Source organism: Microcaecilia unicolor, chromosome 1, assembly GCF_901765095.1.
Source record: "Microcaecilia unicolor chromosome 1, aMicUni1.1, whole genome shotgun sequence".
NCBI lineage: Eukaryota > Metazoa > Chordata > Amphibia > Gymnophiona > Siphonopidae > Microcaecilia > Microcaecilia unicolor.
Window position 1 is genome coordinate 223804795 of NC_044031.1, and position 21812 is coordinate 223826606.

Consider the following 21812-nt stretch of genomic DNA (forward strand, 5'->3'; position numbering starts at 1 on the left):
TCAAGCTAAGTATTGTAGGCTATTGGTGCACTGATTATCTGTTTGTTAGTGTCTCATTTCCATATAATTTTCATTTATATGGTGCTGGTTTGGCAGGTTAAAATGAGGTGGGGCAGCACATATTTCACCAACTGTTGCAATATGTTAAAATGCTGTTATGATTTATAACTATCTGACATGATTTAAACTTCTAAGTCAAATCACATTGCAATTCCGTTGCTATGTAAAAATTAAAGAAAAATTACATTTAAAATTACATAGGGGCTCATTATGGAAACAGAAAAATGTCCAAAAAAGGGGCACAAAATTGCATTGGAACATTTTTCATGCCAAAATGTCCAAATTGCTATTTTCAAAACAGGTTTTTTAGATGTTTTTCTATACAGTTTGTCTGCAGTGCATCCAAATCACAAGGGGGTGTGTCAGGGGTGTTTTTTTTTTTTTTTTTTTGGGGGGGGGGGGGATTTTGATGTTCCTAACACTTGGACATTCTCAAGCCATAATGAAGAAAACAAAAAAATGCCCAGGTCTAAAACTAAGATGTTTTGGGCTAGACCTGTTTTCAGAACAACTAAGTCAAGATGCCCCAAATGACCCCTGGAGGGATTAAGGCATGACCCCTGCTCCCACCCCCAAAGATGTGGATGAAACATTACATACTAGCCTCTATGACAACTTCAGATGCTATGGCCAGTCCTGTTAGAGCAGCAAGCAGGTCCCTGGAATAGCCTAGTAGTTGGTGCAGTGCAGTGTAGAGAAGGGATAAATCCACTGAATGGATCTCCTGTCTGAGAGACGGTGTCAAAAGAAGTCAGATATAAAATCTGCTTATTGTAAGTATTTTGAAAATTATAAGAATTAGTATGTTAAATTTAGAGATATGAGATTCATGGTGTAATAATATATTCACAGCCATTGCAGTTGTCTTATACACAATGGATGAATTAGAATGATATATCGCTGTGCTTATGCAATGAATAGACAGCTCCTGAGGACGCCGTTGGTGAAACACAGCACTGTGTAGAGCTACAAGAAAGGAAATGTTTGTACAAAGAATTTATGGACAATAAACTGAAACAGTAAGAAAGTATGTTATGAACTTTGGAAGATCTTGAACACAACTGAAATGGACTATAAAAGTGTGGATTTTAAATAATGATGGAATAATTGTGTTAATAAAGAGTAATTTGATAAGATTTAAAATTTAAAAGAATTTATAGAATATCTATTCCTATAAAGTTTTATGCTATATAATTGGTGGGATAGTTATAGAATTGTTCCCTTGACGTAGTTTATATCTGTGTAGAGAAGGGGACCCAGGCCCCTTAACCAACTCTAACTGTTACACTTGTGGTACAATGTATGAGCCCTCTAAAACCCACCACAAACCTACTGTACCCACATATATGTGATACCTGCAGCCATAAGGGCTATTGTAGTGGTGTACAGTTCAGTACAGTAGGTTTGTATTGTGATTTTGAGGGATCCCCATACAATATAAGGGCTTAAGGCCAGGGTGAGATGTGTGCCTAGGACTTTTTATGTGAAGTCCACTGCAGTGCCCCCTAAGGTGCCCTACTGCTTTGCTGGGATGTCTGTGTGGCCAGTCTACTAAGTATGTTGGCTCAACCTACCTCCTAATGTCTTGATTTTGTGTGTTATTCACTTGAACAGGTTTTCTTTAAATGGTCCAAAAATATAGACACACTAACCATAAAATGTCTAGAAAACATCTAGGATATGGTCATTTTCAAAAAAAAAAAAAAAAAAGATAGCCGTTTTTCAGGTTCGAAAATGGATATGTTTGCTACTGAATGTTTGGATGTTTTCTGCAAAACGTCCAAAGTTGGATGTGGACCCCGTATTGAAAATGTGCCTCTTAATCTCTACCTTAATTGCCCTCCATTTATACATTATATTCTTTTCAGCGAGACTAAGTATGTTTCGTCTAACTTCAATAAATTAACTTATGTAGAAAACATTGCATTAAAACAGGAACAACATCCTAGTCATCATGCAAGGTTCAAAGCCAAGCAGTCAACAATGGCAACAAAGAATGGCAAGAAGCAAAGTACTATAGGAGGTGATCAATCCAAGCAACCACAGCCACTAGCAAAAAGGTTTATCCAAGTTCTACTCAACAGCTCTCTGCCCAGAAAAGGAACTATTTCACAGAAACAGTTTGATCATGAGGTCTTGTTGATGATTGCAGAAGATATGATGCCGCTTGCAACAGTTGAACAAAGTGACTTCAGAAAGCTTTGCCAGCAACATATGTCTGCTGTCCAACTTCCACAAAGATGCAATCTAACATGAAGCTTAAAAGAACTATATGACATTCATTGCATAAACAAGGAAATAATATTGTGCCATTAGCCATTCCCATGGTTTGGCTATTTGAAGGTTTAAACATTCCCATACTGGAGAGAGGATTGCTCAAATTATTGCTGAACTGTTCTTAAGTATATGAAATGTCATACTGGGACAGACCAAAGGTCTATCAAGCCCAGTGCCCTGTTTCTAACAGTGATCAATCTAGGTTACAAGAATCTGGCAAGATCCCCAAACAGTACAATAAATTTTATGCTGCTTATCTAGAAATAAGCAGTGGATTTTTCCCAAGTCCATCTTAATAATGGCTTATGGACTTTTCTTTTAGGGAGCTATCCAAACCTTTTTAAAACCCCGCTATTCTGTTTTTACCACATTCTCTGGCAACGAATTCCAGAGTTTAATTACTTGTTGAATGAAGACATATTTTCTCTGATTTGTTTTAAATTTACTATTTTGTAGCTTCATTGCGTGCCCCCTAGTCCTAGTATTTTTGGAAAGAGTAAACAAGTGATTCACGTCTACCCATTCTACTCCACTCTATCATATCTCCCCTCAGCCGTCTTTTCTGCAAACTGAAGAGCCCTAGCTACTTTAGCTTTTCCTCATAGGGAAGTCATCTCATCCCCTTTATCATTTTCATCGCCCTTCTCTGTGACTTTTCTAAGTCCACTATCATCTTTTCTGAGATGCGGTGACCAGAATTGCATACAGTATTCAAGGTGCGGTCGCACCATGGAGCGATACAAAGGCATTATAATGTCCTCATTTTTGTTTTCCATTCCATCTTGCATCTTCTGAATGATATTTGCGCTGATGGTAATGAAGAGAATGACACTCATGGTCAACAGAGTTCAACAGCCAGTCACTTTCTAAGTCAGAGGTGGTTGAAGCTGCTGATATTGGATCTCTGTTTGTTGCCGTCAAAGATGAATCATGTGCTGATGACATTGAACCCAACTAGTTTCATAAGCACAAGAAATGTGCCAATCACACACTCAATCTTGTAGCAGTTCTTGACAGCCATGAAGCATGAAAAGATTTGTGCTACAAGCGAATACTTGACAGGGCCATGAAGAAAGTACAGGTTCTTAGCAATGATGTCAATAACAGTACCAAACATGCAGATGTTGTCGAAGAGGTGACTGTTCATACATTCCTCAATCCAACCTGCACAAGGTAGGTTTCATATTACTTAGCCATCAGTCAACTGGTTAGAGTTGGAGTGGAGAAGACATGAGATTATCAACAAAAAATAGGACTAGAACTGTTGACTGATACTGAGATGGTGTTCATGAAGTCATGTCAGCAGCAACTGATATTCTGCAAGCTGAAAATGATTGCTATATTTGACAAGTAATCTCCATGATAATGGGAATTCAGTTAACATTACAACTATTTTTTTGTCTGACTATGTATGATCCTGACTTCATTTCTTCAGGAGGATTCTTTAATTAGGATGGGGGAAGGATTGGGTTGGTGGTTCAAGTGGCAGTTGTACTTGGTTTGGCATCTGTATCAGTGTACCTATGAATGTATGGGAGGTTGTTGAGGGAAAAGGTAGGTGGGGGAGTGGGGGGCTGGGCAGGGTGGATAGCTTAGGAGAGGGGAGGTCCAGTTGCTTGCTTGATTTATTTATCCTAGTTCATGTTATGTTACCAGTGCAGGGCTTGTTGTCTGGTTTATTCCATGTGACACATATCAATATTCTCTGTATGCTTTATAAATCTTAACAAAACATACAGTTAAAAAAACATTAAAGGGATTGGCTGATGATGTCAACTTGGATAAGACAATGTAGCTTTGACAAAAGGAATTGCTTCAAGGTTTGGACAAGTATTTTAAGATGATGACTACCATATTGCAATGATATCTACCAGAACAAAATGGTATGAGAAGACGCGGCTGCTCATTCGTGCTGTGGCTGCAACAGAGACTGAAGCCAGAGCTAGTGGGGTAGCTCCACTTTCATTTGCGCAAGAGTTACAGTCAGCCTCCAAGGAAAAGACTGCTACTGGAGGTTAAAACTTCTTTGATTTTCTGTCTACTGCAAAGAGCAACCTTCCAGTAGCCAGATCTGGAACAAAGGAAGAGGTTGAGCGTTACCTGGAATGTTCAGACATTTCCACACGGCAGCAGATGAGAGGATCCAAAAGTACACAAATCCAATAGAAGCAAAACAAAGCAAAAAAGGGCCTCCAAGGTTGGAACAGTGGCACAAACAGCTTGCCTGCACTTTTAAAAGTGGTAAAAGCTTTTATCAAGTTCAATGTTGTACTTCCCAGCAGTGCAGGAGAAGAATAGTTATTTAGTTGCTCAGGACAAATGTTAGTGCCATGACAATTCTCTTTTAGTGACAATACCTTTGAGAAACAGGGTTTTTTTTTCTGTGATATAAACTGAAGTGACATATTGAGAATTCTGAGACTTTAAACATAACAGAATCATAAATTATTTAGCATTAGTTAATTAGTGATTTGCTGAAAATTCATCAACTCTGTTTTTAAACATTAAACACATTTCTTTCTAAGTGCAATGGTTCGCAATTGATTTTATGGCAAATTAAAATGCCATTGAAGCAGTTAACTACTTTTGCAGTAGTTGTCTCATGTAATTAAATTACTAAAAGAAAAATGTAGTTAACCAGGTAGTTAAACTACTATTTTTATTTCAGTAACGTAACTGTAGTTAACGTTAAACTACTTGTTAAGTAGTTAGCACCCAGCACTGCCTAAATGCTAGGAAGCCCATAGGTATAAAATAGGCTTCTTAGCATTTAGTGCACCTTAATAAAAATACTCCTTAATATCTTACTTTGTTATTATGATATTACATTTTCCAATATTATCTATAACAGAGTAATTTATTTTTTAGAGTTGATGAGTTGCTATATTTTGGGAATATATGTTATATTATTTTAAGCTATCCAATTTTGAATAGAAAATGTACAGAGTAGACTGGTTCATTCCACTGAGATAGTTTAGTTTAGGTTATTCATTATTTACTACTACTACTACTATTTAGCATTTCTATAGCGCTACAAGGCGTACGCAGCGCTGCACAAACATAGAAGAAAGACAGTCCCTGCTCAAAGAGCTTACAATCTAATAGACAAAAAACAAAGTAAGCAAATCAAATCAATTAATGTGTACAGGAAGTAGGAGAGGAGGGTAGGTGGAGGCGAGTGGTTACGAGTCAAAAGCAATGTTAAAGAGGTGGGCTTTCAGTCTAGATTTAAAGGTGGCCAAGGATGGGGCAAGACGTAGGGGCTCAGGAAATGTATACCAGGCGTAGGGTGCAGCGAGACAGAAGGCGCAAAGTCTGGAGTTGGCAGTAGTGGAGAAGGCAACAGATAATAAGGATTTATCCATGGAGCGGAGTGCACGAGAAGGGGTGTAGGGAAGGACGAGTGTGGAGAGATACTGGGGAGCAGCAGAGTGAGTAGAAGAAGTTTGAACAGGATGCGAAAACGGATAGGGAGCCTGTGAAGCGACTTGAGGAGAGGGGTAGTTTGAGTAAAGCGACCCTGGCGGAAGATGAGACGGGCAGCAGAGTTTTGAACTGATTGGAGATGGGAGAGGTGACTAAGTGGGAGGCCAGCAAGAAGCAGATTGCAGTAGTCTAAACGAGAGGTGACAAGGGTGTGGATGAGGGTTTTGGTAGAGTGCTCGGAAAGAAAGGGGCAGATTTTATGGATGTTGTAAAGAAAGAAACGACAGGTCTTGGCGGTCTGCTGGATATGAGCAGAGAAGGAGAGAGAAGAGTCAAAGATGACCCCAAGGTTTCGAGCCGAGGAGACAGGAAGAATGAGAGAGCCATCAACAGAAATAGAAAATAGAAAAATAGAAAATTATTTGATATACCGTCTATGTTGCCAAAATGTTCAGGTGGTTTATAATAGTCAAAATATACTGACGACAATCAAATATACAGGCATAATGAAAAGGCTAAATAGGAAGAAAAAAAGGAATAGAAAGGGAAAAAAGAGGAAAGTTAATATTTTGCAGCATTTGCAGTCACCATCTAAATCTGTCAACACCCCAAAAGGATTGAACTGGCATAGACCACTTCATGGATCAGTCTTCCTCAAAATTGTGGTCAAATAGCAGTGTTTTAAAGCATGTTTTAAACTGGACATAATACGATTTAAGTTATAGGTATAGGAGAATGAAATTTCAAAGGGAAGGAGCAAGAGACAAAAAGATTAAACATCAAGAAGGCAATTGTATAACTGGACATCTCAATTTAGGTGTCCAATTTACATGAACTGTGAGCAGTGTTCCCTCTAAGCCATGCAGTCACAGGGTCACATAATTTTCTTTTTACTCTGCTGTGCAGCAAAGTCACCAGGACCTTCCCTACCTCCCTCCCGCTGCTACACCCCAGTTATCACTAAATTTCATAGCTATGCACATAAAGCAGAACTGATGCGCCTTTATAAACAAAATCATGATGAGGCTAAATATGAGGAATTTTTAATGTTCATCTTTCAAGATTATTCCTCCACTTCTACTGAATGCCAGAAGGCATACATATATGGCTCAATATTCAAAAACATTTATGAACCTGGAAGGGCATGGGTAGGTCATGGGTAGGTCAGACAGTTATGCATGTGGGTTGTAGAATACTGTTATTTAGACTCCTAACTCCTACAGTTTATGCCAGCCACTGAGCTGGCATAAGTGCTCATGCCTAAAGTCAGTCATGTAAATGTAGACTTATGCTAATGTTTGGCTTGGCAATTCCCTCCCTTGTGGCAACTCTGCCTCTTCTATCACCCTCCCAACTTCTGTTTCCCCCCACTGGGCTATCTTGCATCATGATCTGAACCACATGCATAAGCATTTCTGGCTCAAAACTTAATTCCAGGTCTACTGACACTATTTCAAATATGCTACCATCTAGGCAAGAGGGACACCAAACCCCTCCTGTAGGTAAATGCATTTATGAAGACTGGGTATGGGGTGAGTATAGCCATGAGGATTTTAGGGGTCCAGGACACCACTACTACCAATTATCAAGGTTGATTTGGAGGGAGATGATGAGGACTGTGGGGGCCTGATCTGACTTTTTTAAGAGTTAGGGAAAATGTGATATCTCAGGAAAGGGGATGGAATAGACTTTCAGTACTGGCAGCTCCTCTTCTCCCAGTGCTCACTTTTGTTCTTCACTAGCATTGGTCACATTTCTCAAAGATACTAAATGAGGGTTGTAGTTTAGTCATTGTAATCTTCTACAATGTGCACAGATACATCAGGTTGTGACAAGTCACCACAAGGGCAGTTCTATAACTGAGCATCCACATTTACAGAATACTAGCACTTTTGCAGGTAAGCATGTATTCACATGTGTAAGGACTAGCTAGGCACCTAAAGCATCATTCTGTAAGGTCACGCATAAGTGGCATAGCACATAAATACAAGGGCTCATACACGTGGGTGAAGTATGGGTGGTACAATCAAACAAAAGTAAAGGCTGGTCAACAGATGCTCCAACACAGGAAGCAGTGCTTAAAAGATGCTTTATTCGCTACTTAGGCAAGAGGACCCGACACAGTCCGTGTTTTGGCACAATCAAATGCCTGCCTCAGGGGTCACATAAATATTCAAGCCAGACCTGAACTAATGAAATTGCTAAAAGAACTCTGTTTGGAAGAAAATCCAGACACACAGCGTCACCCAAAGGCGTCAGCTCAGTATTGCTGTGCCTGAAGTATAGGTGGGCAATGGGCAAAGCTCTCACTTCTGCACATAACTTATAAAATACTGTAAGTTACATGCATCCCTGCCTCATTTACAAAACTGTAGCTATGCCAGCTCTATGACTGGTGCAACTGTGGGCGTATAAAAGTACGGTATACCAGATTACATTAGTGTTCTATAATGGAATCTTTACACCCAGACACCATTATAGAATCAGTTCTCATCGCATGTCCTCAGGACACCTAAATGGAAGTGCCCGATTATAATAATAGTAGTAAAAGACAGGCTATTTATATACTGTCTCATCCTATTAGCTCAAGAATGGTTTACAGAAAAGAGAGCACAAAGCTGTGCATTTACACAAAATAAACGTAAAATCACATATTAACCAAACTGAAACATTGTTACACGTTTGATTTAAAAACCAGAGTATTAGTGTAAATATTTGGTAAACAATCAAGGGCTGTTTTACAATTCGGTGGGAAGCACTAACACGTGCTTACCACATGCTAAAAATGCACTACCACGGGACACATTCAGGTCTCGCATGGTGGTTCTGGGATTGGAACACGCCAATCCTGCACTACATAGTACAAAATATTTTTAGTGCGGGGTCATACTTGGAGGCAGAGAGTATGCGTGCCCTGCGTTTATCAGTAAAATATACAAAATAGCTTATAATAAGGGCTCATGCAGTAATGGCCATGCACTAATTAGGAAATTAGTGCATGGCCATTAATGGAGAAATTTAAAACCTGGCCATGTGACTGCCGCCCTAAAATTGGCCTCGGTATGTGAGAAACCCACATGCTAAAAATAGTGCAATCCATTTTTTAGCACAGCTCTATAAAAGGGCTCCCAAGTCTTTAGCATCTTTCAAAATCTAAAATAGTTCATTTCAGATCTAATGTTCAAGGGCAGGGAATTCCACTTTGAAGGAACAACTATATTAAAATGCATGAGGCTAATCGAATGGAAGAGGAAGGTACGCGATCAAATTTAATAACGTGTACAGAAGGTTAAGGCTGATTGTTTTCACTGATGGGTGACGTCCACGGCAGCCCCTCCAATCGGAATCTTCACTAGCAAAGGCCTTTGCTAGTCCTCGCGCGCCAATGCGCACCGCGCATGCGCGGCCGTCTTCCCGCCCGAAACCGGCTTGTGCCGGCCAGTCTTATATGTAGCAAAACAAAGACAAGGGAAGACACAACTCCAAAGGGGAGGCGGGCGGGTTTGTGAGAACAATCAGCCTGCTGTCCTCGGAGAATACCTTCTACAGGTATGTAGCATTCGCTTTCTCCGAGGACAAGCAGGCTGCTTGTTCTCACTGATGGGGTATCCCTAGCCCCCAGGCTCACTCAAAACAACAACCATGGTCAATTGGGCCTCGCAACGGCGAGGACATAACTGAGATTGACCTAAAAAATTTACCAACTAACTGAGAGTGCAGCCTGGAACAGAACAAACAGGGCCCTCGGGGGGTGGAGTTGGATCCTAAAGCCCAAACAGGTTCTGAAGAACTGACTGCCCGAACCGACTGTCGCGTCGGGTATCCTGCTGTAGGCAGTAATGAGACGTGAATGTGTGGACAGATGACCACGTCGCAGCTTTGCAGATCTCTTCAATGGTGGCTGACTTCAAGTGGGCTACCGACGCTGCCATGGCTCTAACATTATGAGCCGTGACATGACCCTCAAGAGCCAGCCCAGCCTGGGCGTAAGTGAAGGAAATGCAATCTGCTAGCCAATTGGATATGGTGCGTTTCCCCACAGCCACTCCCCTCCTATTGGGATCAAAAGAAACAAACAATTGGGCGGACTGTCTGTTGGGCTGTGTCCGCTCCAGATAGAAGGCCAATGCTCTCTTGCAGTCCAATGTGTGCAGCTGACGTTCAGCAGGGCAGGAATGAGGACGGGGAAAGAATGTTGGCAAGACAATTGACTGGTTCAGATGGAACTCCGACACAACCTTTGGCAAGAACTTAGGGTGAGTGCGGAGGACTACTCTGTTGTGATGAAATTTGGTGTAAGGGGCCTGGGCTACCAGGGCCTGAAGCTCACTGACTCTACGAGCTGAAGTAACTGCCACCAAGAAAATGACCTTCCAGGTCAAGTACTTCAGATGGCAGGAATTCAGTGGCTCAAAAGGAGGTTTCATCAGCTGGGTGAGAACGACATTGAGATCCCATGACACTGTAGGAGGCTTGACAGGGGGCTTTGACAAAAGCAAACCTCTCATGAAGCGAACAACTAAAGGCTGTCCTGAGATCGGCTTACCTTCCACATGATAATGGTATGCACTGATTGCACTAAGGTGAGCTCTTACAGAGTTGGTCTTGAGACCAGACTCAGACAGGTGCAGAAGGTATTCAAGCAGGGTCTGTGTAGGACAAGAGCGAGGATCTAGGGCCTTGCTGTCACACCAGACGGCAAACCTCCTCCACAGAAAGAAGTAACTCCTCTTGGTGGAATCTTTCCTGGAAGCAAGCAAAACACGGGAGACACCCTCTGACAGACCCAAAGAGGCAAAGTCTACGCTCTCAACATCCAGGCCGTGAGAGCCAGGGACCGGAGGCTGGGATGCAGAAGGGCCCCTTCGTCCTGCGTGATGAGGGTCGGAAAACACTCCAATCTCCACGGTTCTTCGGAGGACAACTCCAGAAGAAGAGGGAACCAGATCTGACGCGGCCAAAAAGGAGCAATCAGAATCATGGTGCCTCGGTCTTGCTTGAGTTTCAACAAAGTCTTCCCCACCAGAGGTATGGGAGGATAAGCATACAGTAGACCCTCCCCCCAATCCAGGAGGAAGGCATCCGATGCCAGTCTGCTGTGGGCCTGAAGCCTGGAACAGAACTGAGGGACTTTGTGGTTGGCTCGAGATGCGAAGAGGTCTACCAAGGGGGTGCCCCACGCCTGGAAGATCTGTCACACTACACGGGAATTGAGCGACCACTCGTGAGGTTGCATAATCCTGCTCAACCTGTCGGCCAGACTGTTGTTTACGCCTGCCAGATATGTGGCTTGGAGCACCATGCCGTGATGGCGAGCCCAGAGCCACATGCTGACGGCTTCCTGACACAGGGGGCGAGATCCGGTGCCCCCCTGCTTGTTGACGTAGTACATGGCAACCTGGTTGTCTGTCTGAATTTGGATAATTTGGTGGGACAGCCGATCTCTGAAAACCTTCAGAGCGTTCCAGATCGCTCGCAACTCCAGAAGATTGATCTGCAGATCGCGTTCCTGGAGGGACCAGCTGCCTTGGGTGTGAAGCCCATCGACATGAGCTCCCCACCCCAGGAGAGACGCATCCGTGGTCAGCACTTTTTGTGGCTGAGGAATTTGGAAAGGACGTCCCAGAGTCAAATTGGACCAAATCGTCCACCAATACAGGGAATCGAGAAAACTCGTGGACAGGTGGATTACGTCTTCTAGATCCCCAGCAGCCTGGAACCACTGGGAAGCTAGGGTCCATTGAGCAGATCTCATGTGAAGGCGGGCCATGGGAGTCACATGGACTGTGGAGGCCATGTGGCCTAGCAATCTCAACATCTGCCGAGCTGTGATCTGCTGGGACGCTCGCACCCGCGAGACGAGGGACAACAAGTTGTTGGCTCTCGTCTCTGGGAGATAGGCGCGAGCCGTCCGAGAATCCAGCAGAGCTCCTATGAATTCGAGTCTCTGCACTGGGAGAAGATGGGACTTTGGATAATTTATCACAAACCCCAGTAGCTCCAGGAGGTGAATAGTCATCTGCATGGATTGCAGGGCTCCTGCCTCGGATGTGTTCTTCACCAGCCAATCGTCGAGATATGGGAACACGTGCACCCCCAGCCTGCGAAGTGCCGCTGCTACTACAGCCAAGCACTTTGTGAACACCCTGGGCGCAGAGGCGAGCCCAAAGGGTAGCACACAGTACTGGAAGTGACGTGTGCCCAGCTGAAATCGCAGATACTGTCTGTGAGCTGGCAGTATCGGGATGTGTGTGTAGGCATCCTTCAAGTCCAGAGAGCATAGCCAATCGTTTTCCTGAATCATGGGAAGGAGGGTGCCCAGGGAAAGCATCCTGAACTTTTCTTTGACCAGATATTTGTTCAGGGCCCTTAGGTCTAGGATGGGACGCATCCCCCCTGTTTTCTTTTCCACAAGGAAGTACCTGGAATAGAATCCCAGCCCTTCTTGCCCGGATGGCACGGGCTCGACCGCATTGGCGCTGAGAAGGGCGGAGAGTTCCTCTGCAAGTACCTGCTTGTGCTGGAAGCTGTAAGACTGAGCTCCCGGTGGACAATTTGGAGGTTTTGAGGCCAAATTGAGGGTGTATCCTTGCCGGACTATTTGGAGAACCCACTGATCGGAGGTTATGAGAGGCCACCTTTGGTGAAAAGCTTTCAACCTCCCTCCGACTGGCAGGTCGCCCGGCACTGACACATGGATGTCGGCTATGCTCTGCTGGAGCCAGTCAAAAGCTCGTCCCTTGCTTTTGCTGGGGAGCCGAGGGGCCTTGCTGAGGCGCACGCTGCTGACGAGAGCGAGCGCGCTGGGGCTTAGCCTGGGCCGCAGGCTGTCGAGAAGGAGGATTGTACCTACGCTTGCCAGAAGAGTAGGGAACAGTCTTCCTTCCCCAAAAAAATCTTCTACCTGTAGAGGTAGAGGCTGAAGGCTGCCGGCGGGAGAACTTGTCGAATGCGGTGTCCCGCTGGTGGAGCTGCTCTACCACCTGTTCGACTTTCTCTCCAAAAATGTTATCCGCACGGCAAGGCGAGTCCGCAATCCGCTGCTGGATTCTATTCTCCAGGTTGGAGGCACGCAGCCATGAGAGCCTGCGCATCACCACACCTTGAGCAGCGGCCCTGGACGCAACATCAAAGGTGTCATACACCCCTCTGGCCAGGAATTTTCTGCACGCCTTCAGCTGCCTGACCACCTCCTGAAATGGCTTGGCTTGCTCAGGGGGGAGCGCATCAACCAAGCCCGCCAACTGCCGCACATTGTTCCACATGTGTATGCTCGTGTAGAGCTGGTAAGACTGGATTTTGGCCACGAGCATAGAAGAATGGTAGGCCTTCCTCCCAAAGGAGTCTAAGGTTCTAGAGTCCTTGCCCGGGGGCGCCGAAGCATGCTCCCTAGAACTCTTAGCCTTCTTTAGGGCCAGATCCACAACTCCAGAATCATGAGGCAACTGAGTGCGCATCAGATCTGGGTCCCCATGGATCCGGTACTGGGACTCGATCTTCTTGGGGATGTGGGGATTAGTTAAAGGCTTGGTCCAGTTCGCAAGCAATGTCTTTTTTAGGACATGGTGCAAGGGAACAGTGGACACTTCCTTAGGTGGAGAAGGATAGTCCAGGAGCTCAAACATTTCAGCCCTGGGCTCGTCCTCCACAACCACCGGGAAGGGGATGGCCGTAGACATCTCCCGGACAAAGGAAGCAAAAGACAGACTCTCAGGAGGGGAAAGCTGTCTTTCAGGAGAGGGAGTGGGATCGGAAGGAAGACCCTCAGACTCCTCGTCAGAGAAATATCTGGGGTCTTCTTCCTCTTCCCACGAGGCCTCACCCTCGGTGTCAGACACAAGTTCACGGACCTGTGTCTGCAACCGTGCCCGACTCGACTCCGTGGAGCCACGTCCACGATGGGGGCGTCGAGAGGTAGACTCCCTCGCCCGCATCGGCGAAGCTCCCTCTGCCGACGTAGTCGGGGAGCCTTCCTGGGAGGCGACGGCAGCCGGTACCGCACGCGGCACCGACGCCGGAGACCTCACCTCGGGCGATGGGCCAGCCGGCGCCACGCTCGACGGTACCGGTGGCGCAAGCACCACCGGTACCGGAGGGGTAGGGCGCAGCAGCTCTCCCAGAATCTCTGGGAGAACGGCCCGGAGGCTCTCGTTCAGAGCGGCTGCAGAGAAAGGCATAGAGGTCGATGCAGGCGTCGACGTCAGAACCTGTTCCGGGCGTGGAGGCTGTTCCGGGCTGTCCAGAGTGGAGCGCATCGACACCTCCTGAACAGAGGGTGAGCGGTCCTCTCGGTGCCGATGCCTGCTGGGTGCCGACTCCTTCGGCGACCCAGAGCTCTCGGTACCGACATGGGAAGGGGACCGGTGACGATGCTTCTTCGACTTCTTGGGACGAAGCATGTCACCGGAGCTTCCCGGTACCGACGAGGAGGACGTAGAATCCAGCCGTCGCTTCCTCGGGGCCAAGATCGAAGAAGGTCGGTCTCGGGGGGGCTGTACCGCAGGAGCCCTCAGGGTAGGGGGAGACCCACCCGAAGGCTCACCGCCACCAGCAGGGGAATGGACAGCCCTCACCTGCACTCCAGACGAAGCACCACCATCCGATGACATCAGCAGACGAGGTCCCGGTACCACCGACGTCGATGCAGCTGTCCGATGTCTCGGCGCCGATGCAGAGGGCCGATGCCTCGATGCACTCGATGTACTGGCCGCCGAGGTTGAAGGTCTGGACGCTGAAGACGTCGATGCACTCGATACCCCCGGTGCCGATGCCGACGAAGAGCCCGAGAACAAAATGTTCCACTGGGCTAACCTCGCTACCTGAGTCCGCCTTTGCAAAAGGGAACACAGACTACAGGCCTGAGGGCGGTGCCCAGCCCCCAGACACTGAAGACACGACGCGTGCCTGTCAGTGAGCGAGATTACCCGGGCGCACTGGGTGCACTTCTTGAAGCCGCTGGAAGGCTTCGATGTCATGGGCGGAAAAATCACGCCGGCGAAATCGAAAGACGAAATGGTGAAATTTGGCACAGAAAAAAGGGAAATTTCGACCGGGGCCTAAGTAAGGCCTACCCCGACGACGAAAGAAAACTTAACGGGGCGAAAAAACTCGAAGTAGAGGAAGGAAAAACCAAAAATGGTTAATCCAAATAATTTCTGGATTTCTCACAGAAAACAGTCGAAAACGAGGCACGAACGGTAAAGCACAACCGTACCGAGCGCGGAGAAAAGAAGACTGGCCGGCACAAGCCGGTTTCGGGCGGGAAGACGGCCGCGCATGCGCGGTGCGCATTGGCGCGCGAGGACTAGCAAAGGCCTTTGCTAGTGAAGATTCCGATTGGAGGGGCTGCCGTGGACGTCACCCATCAGTGAGAACAAGCAGCCTGCTTGTCCTCGGAGAATAAAACATATCTGTAAGAAAATAGAGGAACATATGTAATTAATCAGAGACTCTAACCATATACCCTATATAGTAGGATATAATCCTATCTGAGTAAAAGCCGAGTTAACAGGGGGGGGAACCTATTAACTCCTGTATAAGCCGGGGAGGGGGGTTATGTTCAAGAATAATTTTTCCTCCACTGTAGTGTCCTACTTTTCTCCCTTCCTCCTTGGTGTATAGCATTTTTTCCTCTCTCTTCCCCTCCCTGTCCACCCACTGTGACTGCCACTTCTCTCCCTCTCCTATCACCCTACCCCCCCCCCCCCCCCCGCATGACCAGCACTTCTCTCTTTCTTCCTGCCCCTCCTCCTCCACTATGACTGCCATTTCTTACCACTCCCTCACCTCTGCTGCTGCCACCACTGACATAGTAATACAAGCAAGCTGGGCTGGTGTGGGGCTTTGAGCATCTGCACATACTCAAGACCTCCCAGCTCCTGCACTCTCAAAAAGTCTGAGAAGGCAGGAACTGGGAGACCTTGGGCATGCACAGATGCTCAATGCTCCACACTGACCCAGTCTGTTTTCACTTTCCTGTCAATAGCAACAGCAGCAGGCAGGAGGAAGCAGTAAGAAATATTGGTCATCACTGGGTGGGGAGGGGGGGGGAGCGAGAGAGAAGTGGTGGTCATGCAGAGGGAAGGGGAAACATAAATTTCTTCTGATTCGACTATAAGCTAAGGCCCCAATTGTTTAGCTTTTTTGGGGGACCAAAAATCGCACCTTATAGTTGAGTATATATGGTGCCTAAACTACAGACATTAGCATGAAGAGGAATGCTCTTTCCATCACATGTGGGATTTGAAGTAGTTAATGGGAACTTTCTTCCTCCTACCCAAGGTCATGAGGTCCTATCACTATTTAATTTTAATCTATGGTCAAACATCCAATGAATATACGTTCCAAATTATCTGCCATAAATCTAAATGTTTAAACTATGGAATGTGTTATTGGGAAAATTACCTGTACATCATTGCCATAAACGTAATGTCAGTCCCATTAGATTTAGCTACTTAAAGAGCTGCAAAATACATTAAACAAAATATGTGAAATTGGGGAACCCACAGCTTGATTGTGCCCCTATATGCCTCCCTTGGACCATAAGCTTAGTAAACAGGGCTCCATCTATGTCATTATTTGTGCCTTTTCATTTTTGTCTTGCTATGTAAATAAATAATCTATTTTTATAATATCTTTTGATGCTGTGTCAGTACGTGTTAGTATATTTGGGCATGATGATTCGGATCTATAGATACAGAGAACATAGTTACTTTCTAGACAGTACACTATAATATAAAATACCAAAGTGTTGCTGTTTTATATTTTCCCATAATTCATACTAAGAGACATATTCCCCAATTACATCCAAAAAGGGTCTAATCTGTGTATACCCCCCCCCCCCCCCCCACACACACACACACATGTACCTTCATTCATTACTAGTTTGGGATTTGTCCCCAGATTTATATTGACCCTTACCTCACATACCTAGTTTGTAATTGTAGTGCTGTTGTTGGCAGGGAAGTTTTCAGAACTCTGTGATTATAGTTACTGAAACCAGTCACAATAGCATGTTGCTGTGACTGATCAGAGGTTTTCTCAACTCAAAGGACATAGTTACTTTCCAGATAGTTCGCTTTCTATTTCCAAAGCATTGCTATTTCATATTTTCCATAATTCATACTGAGACACATTCCACAATTATATCCAAAAAGGGTATAATCTGTGTAAGTCCTACACTTACCTTATTCACCACTATTCTGGCATTTCTCCCCAGCTTTATATTGACCCTCACCCAACATACCTAGTACATAATTGTAGAACTGTTCTTGCCAGGGAAGGTTTCAGAACCCTGTGGTTAGAGTACTGAAACCAGACACAGTAGCTTGTTGCAGTGACTGATCAGAGGTTTTTCTTAACTCTAGCTATTTAAGACAAATATTTTTCTTTCCAATATATTCCATTGTTGTGCAGTAAGAAAATTGTCTAACCAGATCTAAATATTCAAAGTGGACTAAATGCTCTGGTGGCATCCCTAACAAAATAAAAGCAGAATCTAATGAGATTTCTGTCTGCACTAAACTAAAGATACATGTAGTAACCTTTTTTTTTTTTAAATGAACATATAGACATTTCCGTCACATATCTATCACATCTCCTAAAATACTGCATCCTCTCCAACACAAGGGGGAGGATTGTATCTGCCATTTGTACAATCGTTGTGGTGTAAGGTAAGTAGAATATAAAAGTTTCAGTTGTGTATTAACTAATGTTAATGAAATTGAAGAGTGAAAGCAGTAAGACCATAATGAAATCCAAACACGATCACTGGGTTTCCTCCTATGAGCTAGTTTGGCTAATAGCTGGCATGGAAAGGCTGGTCTGGCTTCAAAAGGGCAGCCCATGGAAATACACCCAGTTTTGGGCACCTCTTTTTCATTCGCCTTCACCCCTCTGAGACGGAACATTTGGATGTTTTGGACCTCTCTAAATTTTCATACATGTACTCTTTAATTATATACTAAATATACATTGGGCTCCTTTTACTAAGCAGCGGTAAGCCCAACACGGGCTTACTGTTCGCTATACAGGAAGTATCGCCGGGCTTCCACAGCAGCATGGTGGGACTTCCCACCCCTAGTGCGCCATCATTTCTGGTGCTACAAAAATATATTTATTTTTGTAGCACCAGAGTGTACCCAGCGGTAATCGAGCAGTGATGTGAGCTGCCTGGTTACCGCCAGGTTAACGTGGGAGCCCTTACCGCTACTTCAATGGGTGGTGGTAAGGGCTTCCCCCCAAAATGGCCATGCAGCGAGTGCTTTACTTACTGCCCAGCCATTTCCTATAGGAAAGCGGGACTTCCCTTTTACCAGCTGTGGTAAAAGGGGGCCTCAGCACACATGTATAGTCGAGATCGGGTGGCAGAGCCGGTGGTGGAAGGCGGGGCTGGTGGTTGGGAGGCAGGGATAGTGCTGGGCAGACTTATACGGTCTGTGTCAGAGCCGGTGGTTGGGAGGCGGGGATAGTGCTGGGCAGACGTATACGATCTGTGCCAGAGCCAGTGGTGGGAGGCAGGGATAGTGCTGGGCAGACTTATACGATCTGTGTCAAAGCCGGTGGTGGGAGGTGGGGCTGGTGATTGGGAGGTGGAGATAGTGCTGGCAGACTTATACGGTCTGTGCCAGAGCCGGTGGTTGGGAGGCGGGGATAGTGCTGGGAATACTTATATGGTCTGTGCCCTGAAGAGCACAGGTACAAATCGAAGTAGGGTATACACAAAAAGTAGCACATATGAGTTATCTTGTTGGGCAGACTGGATGGACCGTGCAGGTCTTTTTCTGCTGTCATCTACTATGTTACTATATATATGTTGCAATGCCAGCGCCAGCCCCCTTTTGCTGCAGCTTGCTAAAAGGAGCTCATTGTCTTTTCTATTTTTGAATTTATTGCACTGTCCTGGAATTATCCTCCTTGTTTTCTGTCTTGCTTAGCCAAAGCCTAGTTCTCTCCTTCCTTTTTGCTGTTTTTCTTCCCTTCTTGTTGTTGGTTCTTTCATTATTGTTGGAATTTATTAACTGGATACTGCAGCCTGTTTATATAATTCATGTGCATATTTATAATGATGTCTTAATTATGAACTTGTATTTTGCTGCATTATTCGTATTATCTTTATAATAATAAAAATTATTTGAAATCTAAATATCCATTTGAATATTAAGGCAGGAAGTTATGAGAACTTTGTAAAAGCATATTTCCTGACTTTTTTTTTTTACCCAGCTTCAAATAAGTCCATAGATCTTTCTCTAGACTTAACTCCCACACATACATTTTGTACATGCTGTGAAGTAGTTAAATGAATGTAGAGGTGGATCTGTCAAAGGAAATGAATCAGCAGGCAAATTGTGTCCTTCTGCATATGCAGTTAAATAAGTGATCAGTGGGGAAAAGCAATTGAAAAAGTCTTTTACTAGTAAGGGAAATAGAACAGCCAGCTGCCTAACCCAGAAATGTCCATAAAAAGAAGATGACAAAAAGAATGAACTGTAGTGAATGAGCAGGATTCAGAGTCACAATTCTGAATGCAAAATGGGCCTATTGCACTGAATTTAGCTTTTGGAATTATGTTTTTAAAATCACATAGAAAGGATAACTTTGTATAGGTTGTCAATAGGAATGGTTCTGTGGAATCTTAGTAGAGATTGGGTGGTGACGTCGGTAATTGGGAAACAAAACGGGAGCTGGGCAGACTTCTACAGTCTATGCCCTGATCATGACTGAATAGCTAGGAATGGGCTGGAGTGTAAATTTTAAGGGGCTTCAACGTTAGCTTCAGAACTTAGTACAAGAACAGTACTGGGCAGATTTCTATGGTCTGTGCCCTAAGAAAGGCAAGGACAAATCAAACTCAGGTATACATATAAAGTATCTTGTTGGGCAGACTGGATGGACCGTACAGGTCTTTATCTGCAGTCATTAACTATGTTACTATGAAAACAGATGTTGAAGTTAGGATTTACAGAAGTCACTATGGGGCCCTTTAACAAAGGTGCGTTAGGCTCTACGCATGTGCAGCTTGCCCAAATGAGACTACTACTACTACTACTATTTAGCATTTCTATAGCGCTACAAGGCGTACGCAGCGCTGCACAAACATAGAAGAAAGACAGTCCCTGCTCAAAGAGCTTACAATCTAATAGACAAAAAATAAAATAAAATAAAATAAAATAAAGTAAGCAAATCAAATCAATTCTTTGGGTTTTCAGATGGGCCAGGTGGTTCAAATTTAAGAAGCTCTATTCTTTGCATTGAGTTTTCTGGTGAAACATGGCCTCTATCAAAATCCAAAGAATTGCGTTACAGTTTTTCTAAAAATAAGTTGTGTGATTGATACTACCACCAGGCTACCGCGCCCCCTGGCAGTAATTTCAGATTTGGCACTCATCCATAATACCTGAATGATTTATTTATTTATTTTCTCCCACATGCACTATTTTTGATGGTAATCGGAAGTTGCCATGCGCCGACCGGTCACTGTGCATGTAGCACGTGAGCACTTACACTAGATCAATAGGATCAGGTCAGTTTTAGATGCGCGCTGGTTTCAGTTGTACTGTATGCCCTTTTTCTGTTCCATTAAAAAAAAAACTTTTTTTGCAGACCTGGTAGCAACTGGCCCGACATGTGCCCAAACATGTGCCTACTCTGCCGCAGGCTACTCTTTACCGCGGCTTAGTAAAAGGACCCTTATAGGCCCTGTTTACTAAGTTGAGCTGTAGACACACTAACATTTTAGCACACGATAATGCTAGAGACACCCATATATTCCTATGGGAGTCTTTAGCATTAGCGCATACTAATGTTTAGCACACGCTAAAACATTAGCGCGCCTACAGCGAGGCTTAGTAAATAGGGCCCATTATATTTCTTTACTGTGTGTGCTTTTATTTTTTAAAAATGTAATTGTATTATCTTTAAAGTGGACTAACACAGAAACCACACTCCTTTTATCCACAGTTTATCAGAACTGCCAAGATTCTCAGTTTCATAAGGGAGATTTAAGGCCAATCCTGGCTTTCAGATAAGTCTATCATGATGCATTATGGAACATGAAGCATGGGCTTCAGTGGGTAGAATCAGGGACTATAAATCCCACACTGCTTTGGGGTATAGGTTCAGAACCAGGATTGGCCAAAAATATCTTCATCCTGGAATTGGGTGACTGCAGCTCTGCATTAGAGAGTTTGCTTATGAAATGTTTCCAGTGCTTCCTGGCATACAGGAAGTTCTTGCAGAAGAGTGCAAGGTGGGATTTATTTGCCTGATCCTCAAAGAAAAAAATCCTTATGCTGGGTTATTTCTTTATTGGATGAGAACAGCCTACTTCTTTACAATCTGAAAGACTTTGGAAATAGTGTGATTCTCAATGGAACCCGCTTTTAAGACACCAATACCTGATATTTCAGTCCAGGATATACCTATCTTTGCTTTAGTGTAGAGAGCTGCACATGAATGGATATCATAGGAATCCCACAGAATCCATGAGAATTCCACAAATATGATCTTCAGGAAAACAAGTGGTCCATAGAGATGGATAAATTATCACAGGTTGCCCATGGGGATGGCTGACATTGCCATGAGTTTCCTGGAGGGGGGTATTTAGAGCCAGAGTAAGGGTTGGAAAAATGCACTAAGAAAGGCTATTGGAGCACCTGAATGAGGCTTGTAATATACTGAGAGAAGCCACTGGAGCACAAGAATGAGGCTTGGGGTAGAGACCTGCACGGGAATAGGGTTCATGGGGTTCCCGTGGGGATGGAAGCAGTTCTGTGGGGTTCCCACATGTACAGAAGCAGTTCCTGTGGGATTCCCATGGGGATAGAAACAATTCCTGCAAGATTCCTGTGGAAGTGTAAGCTGCACCTGTGGCAGCCTCTCATCTACCGAGTACCAAGTTCTTTGAGTGCTGTTTCCTCCTCCTCCTTGCTTTAACAGCACAAATGCGGAAAGTCTTCCATTAAGGAGGTGGTAGATTACCAAATGGTGACGGAATTCAAAAAGGCAAGGGATGAACACAGAGGATCTCTAATTAGAAAATGGAAGTTATA

At 44.7% G+C, this 21812-nt stretch overlaps 1 long non-coding RNA gene across 1 annotated transcript; it reads left to right on the plus strand.

The window, feature by feature from the left end:
• Positions 1–1642: 1642 nt before the first annotated feature.
• LOC115460177 lies at positions 1643–20871 on the plus strand. Its single transcript, XR_003940398.1, has 4 exons — positions 1643–1653; positions 5813–5815; positions 13323–13328; positions 20791–20871. It is a non-coding gene; the product is annotated as an uncharacterized LOC115460177 (long non-coding RNA).
• The last annotated feature ends 941 nt before the right edge of the window (positions 20872–21812 follow it).